At 36.5% G+C, this 13,274-nt stretch overlaps 1 protein-coding gene across 1 annotated transcript in view; it reads left to right on the top strand.

Moving 5' to 3' along the window:
* The window catches only part of LOC113972789 (dihydropyrimidine dehydrogenase [NADP(+)]), a 260,733-nt gene that overhangs the window by 97,974 nt on the left and 149,485 nt on the right, over positions 1–13,274 (top strand). The gene's annotated exons all lie outside the window — the stretch shown is intronic.

Below are 13,274 nucleotides of genomic sequence, written 5' to 3'. Positions count from 1 at the left end.
TCTGGTTTTGTTTGTTGTTACATCCTTCCCCTTTATTCCCCACCTTTTAAACTTAGCCACCTATTAAGTGTAAGAATCCTTTTTTTTTAAATATTGCAGTGAAAGTGTTTTCTGTAAACAATCAGAATGCAAAGGGAATGAGTAACAGCTTTGTCACACAACTCATGAAAGGCGGATTCTGTGCCAGGGGCTGCCGAGATAAGCCATTGAAATTGAGTTGCAGCTGCAGTATGATAATGTGGCTGCAAGGCGGAGCTGGGTGGGTAATGGAAGAGAAAGATGGAGGCAACATAAAAGAAGCTTATAGAGATGAACAGTTGTGCTGAAGGTTTGTAGCACAGTGACATTGACCTTCAGTAATATAATGGACGATGAAGGAGTTAGCATTAAGTCTTGAAGGTTATGGCTCAGTGTGGCACCTTAAATAAAAGTGTAGATTTAAGCATGTAATTGTTTGACCTGAGAATTGCATTCACGATGGGTTTCTTGTTGCTATATTCAAAATGGCAAAATGAGAGTGAGCAAGAAGTTTAGACAGTGGAAGAAAATAACAGCTTTGATAAACAGATTGCAGAGAAAAGAAAGAGATTTTGGGCTGGGATGTAGATATAGTTGGACTTGTAGAGAAAAGAAGAAGACCAAAGGTAAATCCTTAGATATAGGCCTGAGTAACTGTGAATAATTGCAACGTATTGTCATCCAGTGACAGACAGTAGTGAGGGCTGGAGAAAGCTCTTGAGACTAATTTAGAAACAAGGGTCTTTTATTATTGGTTCAGTGATGGATGGAGACCTTAGCAGAAGAGAAAAGGTAGATTTGCTCCTCTGCCACCTGTACATGGGTAAGTACCACAGGTGAATTAACTATAGTGAGTGGCCCTCTAATATGAGGAAGGTCTAAGGGCAAAGTGCTGTGTTGCCACAGCGTACTGTAAAATATGTCAGGCTGGCTTCTGCTGTCACTTACACCTGAAGTAGCCTTAAGGAAGTAGATGTCCCTCTAGATTGCAGTTGAGATTCCAATCTACTTCATGGGGCTTCTTATTAAAATACTTTTTAGGACATAAATGTCATTCAAATATGTTTACAACTGACTTACATGTATAACATACTGTCAGCTGTAATTATTCAGTGCCTGGGCTACAGGCAACCCATAGCAAGTACTGAGATTTATTTATTTATCAGTATTATTGCTGGTATGCTTGCAGTCCTGCCAGACTGCATGTTGATTACTGTGCAACTCAAGAGCTAAACAGACGCAGGCTGAGTTCCAGCTTGGGTGGGAGTTCAGGAGGAAAGATGTGCTTGTTGTAGGAAGTGATACTGGTGCTCCACTAAGCAGCAGACTCTGAGTCATTTCTCAAATGGTGACTGCAAAGTGTTCCACTGTATGCCATGCTCTGGAGGTGTGACTCAGACAGAGATATTTCAAGGGTTTTTTTAGTATTTGTTGCAATAAGATGCAAAATATTGCTGATATGACTTGTTTTTTAAGTTAATAAGTCAGAAAAGTTGGATGAATTCTAGTTCAGTGATTGTTATTTCTAGCTAAGCTTCCTTCTGATGTTCAGTAGGAGGCAGTACTCTTTCTCTGTGCCTAAACTCTTGAATCGTGTGTTGCTCTGTGTAGTAGGACTGTGTCCCATCCAAGTACTACTTAGTTTTTCCACTGTTGTATTCTTCCTAGTAGTGTACTTCCCATGGGTGTTAAGCCTTAGTATTTTTGACATGATTTGAGATGCTTGGCTGAGAGGTGCTGCAGAAAGAAAATTGCTTTTATTTATCATAGTTATATGGCAATTAACGCTATAAAAATAATACTTTCAAATGGGAAGAAAAGCTCAATGAAGTACAGCACTTCTTATGCGAACAGAGTATTACAGAAAGACTGCTCTTGTTGACTTAATGCTAGAACAAGTTGTTGGTAGAGAGTTTGAAATATTATAGATTGGCATTATGTGCTTTTCTTTTTTAATCTTAGCTTCTGATTATGTAGACATAGATCTTGTGCAACGTTCAGCAGGGAGCAGAATGGTCTCTTGGGCTGTGGTACCAATGAAAGTAGGACCAGGAGCAAAGATTTCCTGGTCTAAGCCTGCAAAATCAGTGGGAAGAGGAGGAGCTGCTCCCCAGACAGTACAGTTCCCATGAGTGGAAGAGCTTCTGGGAGGAAGAGAGCTTGCTAGACAGTTTTTGGCAGCTGAAGCTCCTCCACTTCAGCCTTGGTTGTAGGTGATACAAGCAGGATTCTGTGTTCATCCTTGTTGTCTCCTTATTTTATCTGTCCTGGTAACAACTTGTGGGTTTCCTTCTTGTTTGCAATAGTTAAATGCAAAGTGTTAAACTGCCTGTGTGGCAATGGGGAGCTTAGCAGCAGGAGAAATTCTCCATTTTTCAGAGCCGATGACTGAATTGGCCACTGTGTTCGGACACTGATAGTGGAAACGAGTGACTTCCCTATTTACCATGGGCATCCTTTGGCACTTCAGCAAAAGTGACTGATGCAGGCTAAATTTGAGTGACATATAGCTTGCGAAAAGCATATACAGCCCAACCACAAATTTCCATACATTAACTACAGTGGAATGGAATAAGGTCAGAGAGAAAAACGTGATAAATCTCGGAAGAAGGACATCCAAGGACAGAAATAAGAAGGACTCAGGCTGGAGAGCCGAGTGATTCTCGTAAGACAGAGTTTATTTCATATGAACTACTACTCCTTTTCCCTCTTTCACCATCTAACACAGAAAGCTCTTCTAAAGTACTAAGCTAGAGATCCCTGCCACCTATGAGAGGCCTTACTGCCTTGTTTAGAGGAACTGTTGTGTAGCAGTGCTGGAGTTGTAGCCTCTGGACCATAATTTACTCCCCTAGTCTCTCCAATCCTCATCTGTCATGGCTTCACCTTGAAAGCTTCACCTGCTGCCCCAGAGGGAGTTAGCACAGAGCGCACTGTGTCACGCCGTGCTTGTTCCCTTTTAAACACTTACATACTTTGCTGCATAATTGTCTTTGTGACAACCTGTGTAGCATTTTCTGTTTGTAGGGTGAGGATTTCAACTGTGAGTGATTCAGCAAAAGTTTGTTGTTGCATACTACAGTACTATTATTGAAACATTAAAAAAAAGCTAACATTAGAAATAGCTTCAGAAATTTCTTCAGAGTATTTATACCTCAAAGTATACTGCACTCTTAAATATTTTAGAAGGTAGTGGATATTATAGCATTATGCAAATAATAGTTACAGGGTACTGTAACTGTTTGTGTCTGTGGGTATCTGATGGAGATAGTGACTTGTAGAATTTTATTTACTAAATTAAACATCTTTACTCAGCTGCTTTAGTATCAAGTAGATTTGATTTCTTCCAGAAATGCTGAATAACAGAATAAATGAGAATAACTGCTTTTAAAATAGACTATCAGTAGGAAAGACAAATGGTTGCAGAATAAAAGTGTCCCTTCACACACCTTTTTCTATATTCATGTCTTCCCTTTTTGACTGCAGATCAATAGCTCTTTGCTCTGTTGGTTCAAATAGTATTTCTGTCTTATTCAGATAACTCTGTCCAGCATATTATTTGTAAATTCTGTTTGCAAGCTATTGAAGGGAAATGGGGGAGCTGCATATCATAGGGAAGTGGGAGAGGTGCATATCATAGAGTCCACAAAAACTGAATAGCAATTATTACTTCTTTTAGAGAAAACTACATGCAGAATGAAAGATACTGCTTTTATTAAACAAATAACTGTGGCTGGGAGGTTTTTAGTAGAAGTTCTATACTAAGCTGGTTTATTTACTTAGAATTTATTAGTGAGTATTGTTTAGTACACAAAATTTGCATTAAAACCTGTAATCAGAAAGTTTGTATAAACATAGTATCAAAAGAAGTCAGAGGTTATATGAAGTGTGCACATCCCTGTACCATATTCAGTACCTCAGTGAGGAGTTTATAGCAGAAATTAGGGGTTTATTAGCTGAATTCAGGCTTTGTTGTTCTCTCACTGCATGGTATGGGCTGTTTAGAAAGAGGAAAAAACAACTGGATTAGCAGAAATGTTTGCTTTGATTTTTAGATGCTTCCTTCACTTCTAAAATTTAATTCTGATTAATCAGATACATCTGTCTTTATTTTGTTGTGACATGCATTGATTTGTGATGCTGTCGCTTTCAATAATGCGGAAACAGTTGCCTTTATTATGAGAACCAGCAGAAATCAACATGCAGACTAACTTCATTTTTAATCTTTAATTTTTTTCATTTTATATGGAGCAAGTTGCCTGGCTGATTTTAAAAACAAAACTACAATTAAAACTAGATTAAATTTGAACTAAACCATAGCGCAGAGAACTTTCTAGCCATAATATATGTTTGTGCAGTTCCCAGATGTAGGTTTTACAATATATTTTCAGAACCATTTCTAAATAAGAACCATTGCTGGTATGAGAATTAAATAATTTGTCCAGTATATATCACATTTCTCTGTGCTGTTATTACAATATACATATTCAAACTCCAGCTAGTTCTCTCTCTGTACATTTGCACTGTGTGCACCTCGCTTTATAATTGAAGGTGGTAAAAAAATCATGGTACAATGATGCATTGTTTTCCATAACATTAGTATTTCACATAAGTGAATCTGTATTACAAAATGTATATTTTTGTATGATATTACAGCATAGTAATTTAGATTAAACTAGTTATAATTTATGGTGCCAAGCCAAAAAGCTATTTAAGATGCATTAAAATGCAGAACCATGACATTTGAAATTCTGATGTTCTTAATATGACAAAGGTTATTCTATGGAGTTTTGCTATAATATGAAATATTAATATTTCACAATACAGTTTTGATGAAGTACAATTTGCCTAGCTTGCATACGATAAAGAAATTAAATGCTTACCAAGGGAGTTCAGTGAGAATTAGAGCCCCGCCTGAACATCTGCTTGAAATGTTATTATCCTGTCCTACTGACAGCATCGCTCCCTCATTGTTTTTCAAGATTGACAGCTGAATATTGTACTGATTTCTGCAGCAAATATATCTAGGTGAACTTTGTTTGGTTTTTAGGAATTTAGAACATGCTTTTGATTTCCATCCTATAATTTTTTTTTATACTCTTGACATTTGTAGATGCCAGATTGAGGTCTAGTATGCTGTAGCAAAGATAGACCATTGACTTGCAACGAAATGCCAGTTGATATCTCAGTAAACAGAAATATTACTATTCTTTATTGTGTGGTCTGTATGAAAGCTGTATGGGCTTTCTTTGGGGAGACAAATGATCAGATTGTTAATGTCAAATATAAAAAGGACTGTTTGCCTTTCTACTAAATAGCATCAGACAACTTTTATTAACTACATTTTTGAACAGAAAAATCGGTATTTTACAGGATTCCTTAGCACACAAAACTCATAAGTTATTTTTTGGTTTTATAAATGTTAAAATTATTATTATTGGGTTTAATATTTTTCGGAGTTTGTTATGTGCCTCATTTTATCCCATACTTCTGAAAGAATTTTAATAAGAAATACTAGCTTTATTGTTTTACAATTTTTACATTTTTTAGATCAGTGCATAAAATCAGCAAAATGTAACAGGGGAGATGAAAAACTGTGCTACGGAAATGCTGTAGATTGTAATTATTTCTTAAAATTCTGTAGTTGTGCTATTGTATTTTACTTGAGTATTTTTATACAGAAAATCTGTTATTTGGTTACAAAAAAGGAACAAATAATTCTATGAATCTGATTTAGTAGCAGGAAAACAGACTCGTGCTTTTTTGCCAAGAAAAAGTATTTTTCTGACATGTTCAACTTAAGGACCAGATCTCATCTCTACTTAGTTTTACGTTATCCCTGACCAAGTAAAAAGAAGGATGGAGACTTTTTTAAAAGCAAATAACTTCAGTAGCTTCAAAATTACTGTCTGAGGAACTAGAAAGGACTGCATTTAACCATTCTTTTTCTTCAGTCCATACACCTGGTGATGTAGGGGTTTGGCACATCTTCATCCTGGAGAAATTCCAGTCTAGAAAGATATAGCACAGCTTGAACACAGTGAGATGCCAAGGATCCCAGGACTGAGAGCTTTAACCAAGTCATTATTGATAAGCCAAATCCCTTCCTACCACAGCTAAAATCTGCACCAAGTAGATGTATGCCTTAAATTGTTGCAGGCATGCCTCTTGACACCAGTGAATTTGCAAGTGAGACACTTTGGACCATTTAAAAATCTGTTTTTACCATCAATAAGGCTGATTATTTTGGCCAATGAATACTTTGAATGCTCAAGATAATCAGCTTCATTTTTAAAGCAAGAGTTTAACAACAATCTGTAAAAAAGTTTCTCTCTCTCTTTATGGTTGTATTTACTACTTTAGAAATGAAAAACTTCTTACAGTTTTGTGATAAAAATTAAACCTCTGGGCGAATGTTTAGTCCCACTCTTCCTGTAGCATTAAATATCACATAAATGCTGCACTTCTGCAGTGAGAGTCTCTCTTGCACAGGGACCCTCATGGAGAAGTCTGTTATCTCAAGGCATGAACCACAGTGTGACAATTCATCAGTGGAAGACAAAGAGGGATCTGTTGTGCAGGGGTGTTGAACATTGAGTCGGTAAACCTCATCTGTGCTAAAGGGACAGATTTTTACAAACAGATGATCAGCAATTTTCTTCCCATGTTATCTCTTTTCCTGCCATTCACACGTGTGGAGCAGAGTGAGCTTGGCTGTAACTTTTATGCCTTATGCCTTGAACTTGTGGCAGAAGTTCCATAGGGTCTTTAAGCTGGCAATGACTCATCTTCCTCAAAGCTGCACACAAAACTGGCCATCAAAAGTAAAAGGAGATATATGTGCAAAACTGGTTCTTGGTAGGCTACAGCATTCTCAATTCTATAGCTGTCTAAGGATTCAGTTTTTTTCATCTGGGGATTTTTTACACAGTATTTAGAGATTGTTTCTTTTTCCTGTGTTTTTCTACTAGAGTCAGTAGTTTAAAACAGCATAACAAGAGTACATATACAAATACGAAATGTCAAATTGATCATTAACCTTGAGCTCGAATATTTTAGGCAGTTTATGTATAAAACACTTGCAAATCAGTCTTTAAGGTATTTTTTAATCTGAAAACTGTTGCATATTTTAATGAAACTCATAGTGCACTTAGATTGGCATAATTGAGAAGCAGTTTCACTGTAATTTGGAAGAGTGTAAAGGTTGCAACACTGAGTATTTTGCTACATGTGCCTTTCTATAAAAAAATAGCTGCCAAAATTAGGAGTCTTCATTTCTGCTCAGCATAATATATGCTGTTCTGGTAGTGACCAGTACTTAAGAGAGGATGTAATTTCTATTCATAGTGCAACTATTAGCCAATCAGTCAAACAAAATGGATGCAAATTTTACACTGATTAAAAATCAAAATGGTATCTCTTTTTATATTGAGAAGCTGCCTTGCTCTTTACTAACTTTGCTTTATTTACCTCATTCTTCTGAAAATACCTGCAAATATTTATCAAGAGAGAGACAAGGAGAGCACACATGCATGATTTTCCAAAACTGCTGAGGAACTGCAGCTTCTGTTGGCTGTATCTGAAGTACTCGGCATTTTTGAATATCACATTCTGAATAAACAGGATTTTAAAAAGCAAATATGTAGCATACTTGTGTAAAATATCATTCAGCTATAGTTTTCTGTAGTTGTTTTCTATATCCTTGGAAGTTTGTTGGTAATCTTGGCAATGCCTCACATAATTATGTGTCCAAAAGGAATTCAGCTTAGAAGGCAGTTTGAATGTAAGCTAGGAATTGTCAAGTATAATTCTGAAATTTAGAATTTTCACACTTGTTCCATTCTCAATTCAAATTTGTTGCAAACCTTTTAGTGTTTTGCCAACCGAGTATAACTTTCTTAAGTGGCACTTATGTATTTTATAGTTTATTCGAAAAAGTTGTACTATATTTTTCCTAATAGTTATATTTGAAACACACCTATCACAGATAATCACAGCATAAGGCCATATTTAACATTTTTGAATTTTTTTGGTATAAATGACATAAACTTCCTATTTTTTGGAATTATCATGATTCACTTTAATAGGTAACGACAGATGTTCAATGAAATCTTTATTTAGCCATTATAGAATTCAGAAGTTTCCATTCTGTCAAGTCGTTGACTTTTCGCCTTTCCACATTTGGTTAAGTGCATGTGTCAAGAGTTTGGTTTTTTCCCCTCATTTCCACATTTTAATTGTAAAAAACCCCAGGATGTGAGAGAGTGGTCTTCACGCTTCAGCTGCTCTGATTTACAGTTCAGCATCTTTGCTGAGGTTTGCTTTCATTGCTGTGGTCAAATGTTGGCTTTTGTAGAAGTCTAGGTGACCCTTTGGGACCCCACCTCTACCCACTAACATTATAAGGCTGCAGATGTATTGGGGCAGACCTGCTTCCAGCAGCAAACCAGACCATGCCTGGGTACCACCTGGTTGTTTCTTGGTTCAACTGTGCACGTTACATGGCAGCCCTGCTTCTCTTCTCTGCATCAAGACAAGCTGAAGAGAGCTGAAGCATCTCATGTGGCAGCTATTGCCCCAAGATTCCTGGTTGGACCATGGAATCTTGCAGCATGTTTGCAGAAATGTGGTCCCAAATTGATTCTGCACGGACACTCTTAGACTAATGTCAAGCATGTATGTGATGGTATATAGCTTGTGTTAAGAAGTTTGCAGGCATTAGCTGAAATGATATAACTAGCTCTGAACTGGCATATGTTTCCACACATGAGTTTACAGTATTGTAGCTTAATCACTTCTAAAGGAATTTTTGGTTATACGAGTGTAGCTTCTATGTAAAGACAATATGCTTCTCTTAAGTGCTCGAGTCACCTCAGGTCTTGAGTTCCTACTTGGTAAATGAAACTGGTAAGGCTGTGTTTCACATGTGATTTGCCCACACAAGAAGTTAAGAAAGTAAAGAGCTGATTTTTGAATCTCATGGTGATACAATTGCATTTACTCCTGATTGACATTGCTGCAAAAGCAGAATGAACTCCCATATGTTTATAAAACCTGATGGGTTCTTATGTTGAAATACTGTGATGGTTTAAAGGTAAATCGGCAGGAGAAATGAACCCAACTCAAAAGAGATTATAAGTCAGAGTTACAATTTAGTAAAAATAATACAATAAGTACAATTATATGGACAAACAATTGTTTTTAACCCACAAACCCCAGATCTATAACCCAGCACCCTGGGGCACGAACAGAGCAGTGTTCATTGGCCCCCTGTGCTGAGCCCCATGTGGTCCCCCTGAGTCCAAAGTAAAAGGAGAGGGAAAACCTGTTGGTGAGAGTGGTGGTTGCGGTCCAGTCGAGGTTCTAGTCCTCCTCTGGATTGGACGAGCAGTACCAGAAGTCCCAAGAGCCCAAGATTATATACCCTCAGGTTGAGGCAGGAGTGCCCAGTACCTCCCCCAGAGTGGGGAGTTCCACACGGGGTGATTGTCAGTCATGGGTGTGAAGACAGAAACGTCCTCCTATCTCACAGGCCTCTTAACACCCAGTTTATGCCCTGAGGGGTCAAGTGTGCTCTGGGCAGCTGCTACAAATGGTCTGTTGTTAACAGTTTCTGAGAAATGACATGGAGGGTGTAGAATACACAGTTTGGGTTACACTCACACAGTGATGAACTGGTCCCAGCTGTTCTAACTAGGACAAATACCTATTACTATTCCAAATATGTATGTGAGTGTATTCTAAATAACATTTCTTATCATTATTTGAGATATATAATTAATCAAATTTTTTACTATAATAGAGATCGTGTTTTATGGGATTCTATGCTTCAGTCAGGAATTGTGGGATTTTTGTGAATAAATCTTCTAGAGTTAATTCCAGGACGAGACAAGTGTATCCACCCCATGAACTTTTGGATTATTACTCTTAAGAATTATCCAAAAAGCTCTCATCATTACTAGTTGCAAAATTTTTTCTATAGAAAAGGAAATGGAAACACATATGTTTAATATTGCCTTAGTATCCATATTATGATAATCTTTAATTGTAACTTCTCACATGATGTATTATAAGGGCATACAACTTTAGATTTATGTGGAGGACTCGATACTACTTCAGAAATTAATTATTTCTACTGACTTACTCTAATGCTATTGAATTATTATTGAGTATTGACTTTTTATACTTTAAAGTAATCTATTTTGGCTTTCCTGGTGCATTTTGGACTATGAAGCAGTTAATTACAATGATAGCTATAGGTTTTGAAAGCAGCTACCAGCACCTTTTCACTGTTCTCGGCCATATATTTAAACCTACAATATGTTAGTAAGTTTAAAAATTAATTTTTTTTACCTTCTGCTTGTCTGACTTCTCTGATAATTTAGTGCAATATAAGAGTTTAAAAAAATAGAATTCCTAAACCATATTATAAATGAAAAAGATGTCACCTAATGTTAGAGATGGATATTTCTTTGTTAGCAGCTGACCTTCTCAGAAAAAAAGTAAGTCTTGGCTAGAATACAGTTCAATAAATGAACAGGCTATATATTGATTTTTCTCCCTCTTCCCTTGTTATGTAATATGATTTCCCTTCCCTTGCAAGGGTTGCTGTTGTACAGGATAGGGCTGGGATCATGGTCGTGGAAGCGTATGGGAATGTGTAGACTAAGGAAGGCTGTCACAGCAGTCAATAAGATCTGAGAGGTGTTGACTAATTGCCTGCTAATTACACAGTAAATTGTCTAATTAAGCTGATGGTTAATTAGGGTACGCTCGCACAGCAGTCTTATGGAATTTTTGTCTGATGTCTGGGAAGCAGCTTGTGTAATTGGCAAACTGGTAAGGACTGGCAGAGAACATGACTGGGAAGCACGCTGCCAGTAGATGACAGAATAAGGATGCGTTTGCACAAAGGTTGTCATGTGAACACGGAGGGGTTTGTTAGCCTTCTCCAGCTATGTGGCAGTGAGTGCAACAAGGAATTTAGCTGAAAGCTACTGGAAGCTGTAAATAAAATGAGGTTTAAGCATGGAATATTAGAAAAGCAGTGACGTGTGCTCTTATATTTTAGTCAGTTTGAACTTTAGATAAATACAGAGTATCAAAATTGTCATGTAAAGAACTTCATCAAACTGTGTGATTTGACCATGTCAGTAAATATTGTATTGTGATCTTTTTAGTGGAATCACAAAATGATGCTGTTTCCCGGGTCATGTATGTTGATGTTTAAAAAGTGTAGCTGTTAATAAGGATGCTTGCCGGCCATCATAACTATCATATGTGGTATTCTGAATCCACTTTAGTCATAATTTTGTCCATCCCTAGATATAACAGAGTAAAAGCAGGTCATAATGGTGCTCTGAATAAAATGTATATGCACTATGCATAACTATAATATGATTAATGAAAGTATCTAGATTCCAGATTCTGAACCAAAGCAAATGGAAATGGTCAGGAATATTAAACAGAGAGAACCTGAACAGTACAGGAGTACAGACACCAAATTCAGTAAAGCATCAATTTGCTGTGTTTTAAATTTTCCATTTAATAAAATGATATGATACGTGGTCTTTCTTGAAGTTAATTGCAAATGTAAGTTTCCCACAGATTCAGAATAGCACACCACAGGATTGGGTTTTCATATGATGTCATGATTTAATTTTGAGTTACATATCTGCAAAATCTAAGAAAAAAATAGCTCTTTTCTATATCACAAGCTAAACCAAAGAAAGTGTGTGTGTATCTGTATTTATTTGTTATGAATGCCTTGATGTCACTTGAGCAAAGTGAAACCTAATATCCACTTGGATTCTTGTAAATTACATTTGATTCAGAGGTCCCCATCTTTTTATTTCCAAACATTTGCAGAATGTAGTTCAGGCACAGTGTCTTCCTGAAAAAAAAAAGGAAAATGAAGTGAATTCCAGATCTGGATTGCTGCTGAAAACTGTTGATTTTCCTTTTTTTTTTTATTTTAAAATTAAACCACAAATATAATTCTTTTCCCATAGAAATAGAATGTTTTAAGAAAAAATCAAAATTTGAGAGGGTAAATTATACTTTCTTTGAATTAGTAAAACCATTTTTATGCTCTGATCTTGCTGCTTCTACGTTCCTGCACCTACACAGTTTATAATGTCTTTATGTAGCACCCTCTATATTATAAATTTTTGTTTGTGATTTTTCCTTCAAAAATAATTGAGCAAAATCATGGTGCACTAAGCATTCTCAATGTGCCAGTCATCAGACAGAGGACTCCATACATTCACAAGCTGATCTAGAAGGCCTTAAACCTTCTCTGAGGGGGATTATAATAATACTTGTAATGTTGGTCCTCTGTGTATATTTGCACAGAAGAAAATGCTACAATTCCCCTGCATCAGATCCTGTGAATTGTTGCATAAAATGAAAAAGGTGTAATACATTGATTCAAGTCAAAACAATACAAGGAGGCCCTATGTACGTAATTTTCTTTCAAATAAATTCTATTTTAAATTTACATTTGATATTTACATGTATATTTTTTCCATGTCCATTTGCATTTATGCAAAAACAAACATCTTCAATTAATTTTTCCTTACTGTTTCTAAGGATTATTCCTTAAAAGGATTGGAGAAAGTATTCTTTTTGTCTCTGACAGCACGTTCAGGAACAAAGCTCGCTTCACCAGCCAACTGCAGGAACTGAAAGCATACGGTGCAACCATCACACTTGCTTTCATTTTCTGTCATGGGGCAGCAAATGGATACGTTCTAATGCATTTTATTCTCTGAAGACAAAGAGAGGAGTTCAGAGGATAATTGTTACCTTATTATGTCCTTCAGAAGGAATTTCTGGCACTTGCTATTATGATTTATGTTTTAATAAATCACACAGAGAAAAGCATGTTTCTGGTGATTCACATGGTATAGTAAATGTACGTATGTAAAGCCCTACTGCAACATCACAATCTGTAATAAAAATTGTATGGCAATAATGCTGCTGTTAGATACATCAATGACCAACTCTTTTTAGAAATCATTTTGGTTTTTAAAACATACTGTTTTTTTATATGCAGTTGTAGCTGTATCTTATCATATGTCTGTGCTTTATTGTGTAATCTATCAAAAACGGGAACATTTCCCAAACTTCCCTAATGCATTCTGTCCCAAAGCATCTTCATTGTCCACTTCCAAGCCTCCATGCTTAAACAATGGAGTCAGAGGAGCATGCTGTCAGCACATTGTCAGTGTTACGTTCAGGTTTATTGCCTGTGA

Source organism: Neopelma chrysocephalum, unplaced genomic scaffold, assembly GCF_003984885.1.
Source record: "Neopelma chrysocephalum unplaced genomic scaffold, ASM398488v2 Primary Assembly neopelma1_97, whole genome shotgun sequence".
In the NCBI taxonomy this organism is placed as follows: domain Eukaryota; kingdom Metazoa; phylum Chordata; class Aves; order Passeriformes; family Pipridae; genus Neopelma; species Neopelma chrysocephalum.
Note: the sequence above shows the minus strand (reverse complement) of the source record. Positions and strands in the feature narration are given on the sequence as shown.